At 35.3% G+C, this 7,015-nt stretch overlaps 2 non-coding genes across 2 annotated transcripts; both read left to right on the top strand.

Annotated features, from left to right (window-relative positions):
- Positions 1-561: 561 nt before the first annotated feature.
- Mir3213 (microRNA mir-3213) lies at positions 562-684 on the top strand. The gene has a single exon (NR_107497.1). It is a non-coding gene; the product is annotated as a microRNA mir-3213 (primary transcript).
- Positions 685-717: 33 nt separating this feature from the next.
- Mir3223 (microRNA mir-3223) lies at positions 718-819 on the top strand. Its single transcript, NR_107507.1, has one exon. It is a non-coding gene; the product is annotated as a microRNA mir-3223 (primary transcript).
- The last annotated feature ends 6,196 nt before the right edge of the window (positions 820-7,015 follow it).

Below are 7,015 nucleotides of genomic sequence, written 5' to 3'. Positions count from 1 at the left end.
ACTAGGGAATTATAAAGGATGTTTTGACTATAAGGATAGGCACTCCACACCATGTACCGGAGAGTGCGCGTAGCACATTGATGATTTTTTCACATTTTCTGACTATATTATCGACGTGTGCCGACCCCGTAAGCTTGGAGCCTAGTATTAGACCCAGAAATTTTTCCTCTGTTACTAGTGGGATACTACACTTTGATATACCATGATTATATGAGGGGGAAAACGCTTTCTTGAAAATACTACTTAGCTCTTTATTGGAGTTACGTCAACGCCGTGGTCCAATAACCACTTGCCGACAGAGTCCAAACAAGCATTTATATGAAGTGAGCCCTCATTGATATTTTCGTGCACACGATAGATGCAGATATCATCTGCGTACTGAATAATTTCACAGCTATTTGTGAGAGTGGAACCTATATCCAAAGTATAAATATTAAATAATAATGGGCTTATAACTGAACCCTGAGCCCCTTCCACTTTCCCCTCCCCTTCCCTTCCAGTTTTTTCTGAAGATAAGTGGCCATATATACGAAAGCTGACCTCTACCAATAATTGGATATGAATTGTACTACTTTACAGGGAATGCTCAGCTTGTTTCTAAGTACCGAAATCAGTAAGTTGTCGTAGGCAGATTTTATATCTAGGAAAGCTGATATGACCGAGTGTTTGTTAGAAAATGCAATCTGGATGTCAGATATTAGAAGCGCGTGTCCGTCCACTTTTACCTTTTACCTTTACCACAGACACTTGTACCTTTTCTAAGCCCTAATTGGCTGGGAGAGAGGTTGACCTGGCTCTCTGGGGAGGATAATTTGGTGCTTCCAAGATGATGGAATGGAACCTGTATCAAAAATTGAGTTTATAATAGATAGGAGATAACAAGGGATTCCGTCTAATCTTGGGGTAGAGTCTTTTAAATTGCCGAATACTATTTTTAGCTCTGCACTTGAAAACGGAGCATCTAGAACAGTAGAGTGGGTAAAATGATAGGTCATAGGGAGATCAGAAAACCAAGGCACATAAGCTGGGGATAGGTTATCGCAAAATTATTTAGTTCAGCTATTATTTAGGTTTGTTTTAGGTGGGATGAGATGGCTAGTTAGCTAGATTTGAATCTTCTTATCATGTTCCACATTACAGATGGATGCGTAGATGGTGAAACGTTTTAGCAAAAGGATTGCCGACCCGTGCGTTTGGCATAGTACTTGATCTCTATTTACAAAATATTTGTTATATTATTTTTATTAAATTTAGTTATTTTTCGGTAGTCTTATAGTATAACGTGGTGCGGCACCGTTCTGAGTAGATCCAGCGAGTCAAACTCGCTGGGTTTGATTTTTGATCAATTTCTATAAAAAAATATTTATGATATTAATATATGACGAAGGGTTTGGTCCAGAGGAACTTTTAAAAGCAGTGACGTCAGCATTGCTAACGTCACTGCCTCCACTATTCGGCGCACTCATCGCAAACAATAAAATACAACCAGAAACACACTAAACAATTTATTTTACAAGACACTAGAGAGTTCTCAAAGTAATGGTTTTATAATCACAATTATAATAAAACAATAGGTAGGTACTCACAAGATATAATACACCAGCTCACCACGTCTTCACCGCCCGGCGCTCGAACAAAAAGTGTTTTTTCGTCTATCGTAGTTTCGTGCGTCAACGAAATTAAAAACTAAAAGATGGCGTCGGGCGGGAAAACGTCAACACGCCATTTAAATTGCAACTTCTTTAAATTACTAATTTTAATTACAAAAATAATTCGTAAATTAATTAAATATTTCGAAAGTAATTATGAACAATTGAATTAATTTTGAAATCTTAATTTCAGTTGAAACATCCGGTCTACAAATGGCGACGAATATTTCAACTGTTAAACAACTCATAATAATTTCATCAATTAATTTTAGGTTTTATTCTAACGCAAAACACATTCCAAAAATCATAACACTAATTAATAACTAAACACAATCAATTTATTCGACACAATGATTGATTTTATAATCGGAACAATTAATTTGTTAATTATCATGGACTTGCGTCGACATATATAATTTTTTATTATTATTATTGTTACTCGATCGTTCGTCTTAATAGTTAATTTAGTGCTTAATAATTTATTATTTTGTTTAAGTTAGTTGATTTGATTAGAAAGATTTATTCTTTTTATTGAAAAAGTACTATTTATATATTTAACTGTATATTATAGTGAGGGGTAGGTCTCAGGGTATTATTTAATAAAACTATGGGTTAGTCACTAATATCAATTGTCTAATTCTAGTCTTGTTACACACACAATTTACGATATAAAACAATAATTACATTATAACGCGGGCGCACGCAACTCACACTTAAAACGGAAGCGCCCGGAAATAATTATAATTATCTGTCAAAAGAAGGATATAGATAATAAAACTATGTATAGCGAGCGAGCATACGACCGCGAGAGTGACGTACAGGTCGCTTTGCTATAATATTGTTTTTGCATGTAAATATATTATGTGAACAGTTCAGTGCCCCAGGAGGTCGCAGTGTGCAAGAAAACATCTAATGCCAGGGTTCTTTATTCTCAATATATTGTTTATTCATAAGTATACTTTTATATGTGTCTTACATAATTGGTCTCGTAGATGGGTTATCGAATTGGGTAGTTTATTGTAGAATTTTATGAAATTGCCTACAAAAGACTTTTAATGTAATTAGTAAATACCTCAATGCCCTAAGAGGTCACATAGTGCAAGAGAATATTATTCTCATTGTATTAGTTCTATATATTAAACATGATTAAATAGTACAGTTTTATTTAATTTTTGTCTTCGGCCATGTTTGTTTCCTACAATATTTAATGTCAATTTTTTTCCTTCGTCGCAAGCGACGGGTTCGATGAAGACGGTGACCGGTGCTTGTGGTACCTACAAGCACCGTTAATGAATCAGGAGGATCCGTAATGACGTGTTTTAGGCGATTTTTTCATACGAAGCCTTTCTGAGTAATAAATATTTATCAGCGATACATTTTATGAGTTCGACATCATGTCTGTTCTCACAATTAATCGACTTAACGGGATGAGGTGGATAAATTAACGCATGTAATTTTTCATAATATGTTGAGTAATCATGACTTTAATCTTATTTTTTTGTAGTATAATACAAGATTTGACTGCCAATGTCAAAAATATTTTTTCGGCATAAACTATTGCCTCAGAAACTAATTTGGAAACATACTTTAAACCGCCTCTGTCGATAAAGCAAGTAAATGAGGATTCTTTATTAACATCTATAGCGTAACTATGGTCTTCGGCTTGTTGTTTTGTTAAAAGTATGTGCATGCAATGGTGTTGGGTACGCAGCACGTCACCCGTGTCGATAAGGCGAGTGACGCCAACCCAGGTTGGACGGGTTTATGAATCTTATAAGATTTCTTGAAATCCTATAAGACGCCGGATGCCCGTCTCGTGGCGATTATTCGTGTCGATCTGAAGCAGTCGATGTAGGGTCCTAAGGCGTACGATATCGTACAAGCTCACTCGAAATTAAAACTCAAACTTTGCTAATAAACGTAAACCGAGCCGACCGATCTGTCAATACAACCGAATTTCTTCTATGTTCAATAACCGACGATCTTTTCAACAGTCTTCAAGTCTTCAATACAAATCTTTAATATTTCAATAAATTCTTCGAGGCGCGGATGTCTTTACTCGTGCGTTTTTTGGTGATCTTTGTTCGAAGGGTCGGCGGCTGGCGGTTGGCAGGTAGTCTTTCGAGGGTCGGTCGGTAGGTCGGCAGGTAGTCGGTCGGCAAGTCGGCAGGTACCTGACAACATCGCAGGGTCGCTTAACTACCTCGGAATGTTACCCTACAGAGATCTCGTGTAAAATACGGCTCTCGTCGAGATCATTTTCACTATGATCGGCTCGGTTTTGTCGTTATATCTATTTATTCGCTAAATCTATATACAAGAGCCTTATACTTAACTATTCTATGTCGTATTCCCTATCGATACATGTAACTTATTCTATGATTATGAGGCGACGCCGCTGTCGCCAACAAATGGTGATATTTAATTATTTTCGAATATTTTTTTTACATAGTAAATACCGATGTAATAATATAAAATGTTATTTTTATAATCAGTTAAACTTTTATGCTCTGTTAATTTTAACAAGCATTCGACCTGTTCATTGTCCTGTGTATTGTCTGTCGTCCTCGTCGTTCCGATTATTCTTGATCACTTAACATTATTTCTGACGAAAACTATACAAGTTTATAATAAAACCAAGAGCAGCTGTTTCTCGGCTATGCTTTAAAATTTCATCATTATTTATTTTTAAACTTGCAAGATACACCCTTATTTCTTTATTACTGAAACGCATAGGGGAATCGAAACCCTTACCAAAAGGATTTTTACAGTTAAATATGTCAAAAAACCTATCTATCATTCTCATATATTCTACCGTAGCTTCACTACCTAAAAATAGCTTATTTTCGGGACACCTCAAAAAAAAAAATTACCATAGCATCGGCAACAGATGAACTCATTAACTGAGCAGATAAATATACGTTAATCTTTTTGTTGTGGAAATTTCCCTTGTCCCTTTTCCGAGCTTAAATTTGTTTCAGCGAGGAGATTTCTCGAGAGCTTTAGCATGAGTGGTGGATCCATTAAACAATAAACGTTAGTATTTTCCTGGGGATATTTAAATGAAGTTATGAAGTCAGGATACGTAAATTTACATCTTATCCTTTCATAGGTTCTTGATTTGTAACCGTTCCGTCACAAGTTAGTGGTTACTTACTTTACGGTTATTCCTGTATATCGTCAGGTAACCTGTAATACTGTTTATGGACTGCACTCGTATGACCCACAAAGTTCGCAAGCTGTTCTAAGTCGTTTTTGGTCAAGTTAAATTATTGTGTTAAAGTCGTTAAATGCTTTCTTAAGCGCGTTAAAGATATAGCCTTTGGATTTTTTGCTTTTCAGAGTAAAGCATGTATATCAATTACTTTATAACCATAAATTGAAGTATTGCAACCAGGGTTGGCAAAAAGAAAAGGGTTTCCTTATGCTGTAATGTTTAATTCGGTATGCTGTAACTTACTGCTGGTACTATTTGCTAATTTAGTTAAATGCTCTTTTAATAGTTTCAAATCACTAGCCAGAGAGCTATTGTAATTTTGTTCCATATTTTCATATTTAGGTCGTCAGCTGCATGGAAAGAAACGTCAAATTTCCAATTTGCTTCAATAATTTGAATAACTGTTTTCAAATCTGCTACGATTTCAGCACTCTTAACACTTCTTTGAGTTTTTAGAGTTTCAATAATACCGATATTGCAACACTGCTTTATAGAAGTACTGATAGACCGGCGACTTGAATGCACATCATGTTGCATTTGGTTGTGCTTCATCAAATTCCAGAGGTAACGATGCATTCAATCAGTTAGATGAATGTAGTCTTTGCATTCTAAATTCCGGATCTCCAACCACCGTAGGTACAGTTCATCACAACCCATCTGCAATTGACATAATGTGTGTTAGTCCAAATGTTGCACCTTTATGTGAATGGACTGTGCATAGCGATCCAATCGGGAGTTATCATTTTCCTACAATCACACATATCCAGACATCCATAGAAAAGTATGTAATAGGTAAGCCATCAGAGCGCTTCATATATAGAAAGACCAACTGGTCAACATACCAGTCAGCAAGTAAAGTCATTTCTTAATTTAAAGTTTCAATCTGACAATACCGTAGAAACTTATAATGAATTTTGTAACATATTGTATAGAATAAAATCAGAAAATATACCTAAAATTATAAATAAGGTTCCTTATAAACGAAAAAGTCCAGCTCCCTGGTGGGATAAAGACTGTCTCACAGCTGTTACAGTTCCAGATTAGCTCTAAAAACCTACAGAGTCCACCCCTCAATAAGCAATTACATTCAATACAAAAGAGTTGATGCAATTAATAAAAAGCTACTGAATGAAAAAAAGAAGAGTGGTTGGAAATTATTATGTGACAATTTTAACAGATACACTCCTGTTAGTATTATTTGGAACTATGTGCGGAAATTTAAAAGGATAGAATTAAAAAATAGACCTAAGAATGATGAATGGATCACCTCTTATTTAGATAAACTAGCTCCAACACTCCACCGGAGAAGTATATCCCAGATAAGCCTACTGTCCTATATTTAGGACAGTAGAAATAAAAAAAAAATCAGAATACCCTCTTTATCTAAGATTATTTAGTCTTATGATTTGCAGTAAGAAACGTGTCAGCTTTATTAGAAAAAATAAAAAGACAGTTATTTTAACAGTTTTTACCTTATATTTTACCTTATAAGTGTGTAATAAAAGTGCGTTGCAGACATGGCAAATGACAGGTATGTATAAAAAGTTATATTTTACTCGTGAGTTGTTTTTTTCTGTGTTAATGTCTAGTTGATAACCTTAACTTTTGTACTAAATAAATATTCTAGCAAAATAATATAAATAAATTACGTATAACTTGTTACAAATACTAGCGTACTATATATAGGACAGTAGGATAATATACATGATTTTAGTACAATAATACAACTTTTTCTTTACAGACCGTTAGCTGCGCATGAAATTTTAGATGCTTTAGAAAATGTTTCTGATAATGAAGAAGATTATAGAGAACGACTGATATGTATTCTACCTCCTCCTGTTGATCCTGACTGTCTCACTGACGAAGATTCGGGTGAAGAAGATAATGTAACTTTGAATAATTTGCCACGAAACATTCTGCTTCAACCGGCTGAAGTAATGATTCAAGGGCAGATTATGGTGAGTGATACAGAAGAACCTTCTGATTCTACAGGTCGAACTAAACGTAGGCGTACCTACGCATGGTGAAAACGGGACTTGGCAAAAAATCCCGTGAATTGGCCAGATGTTCAAGGCGCTTGCCAAGATAAGCGCCCAATTGAGTGGTTTGAAAACTTCTTAGATGAAGATGTTATTTCGTTGTTGGTGTC

Source organism: Bombyx mori, chromosome 14, assembly GCF_030269925.1.
Source record: "Bombyx mori chromosome 14, ASM3026992v2".
Classification (NCBI taxonomy): domain Eukaryota; kingdom Metazoa; phylum Arthropoda; class Insecta; order Lepidoptera; family Bombycidae; genus Bombyx; species Bombyx mori.
Note: the sequence above shows the minus strand (reverse complement) of the source record. Positions and strands in the feature narration are given on the sequence as shown.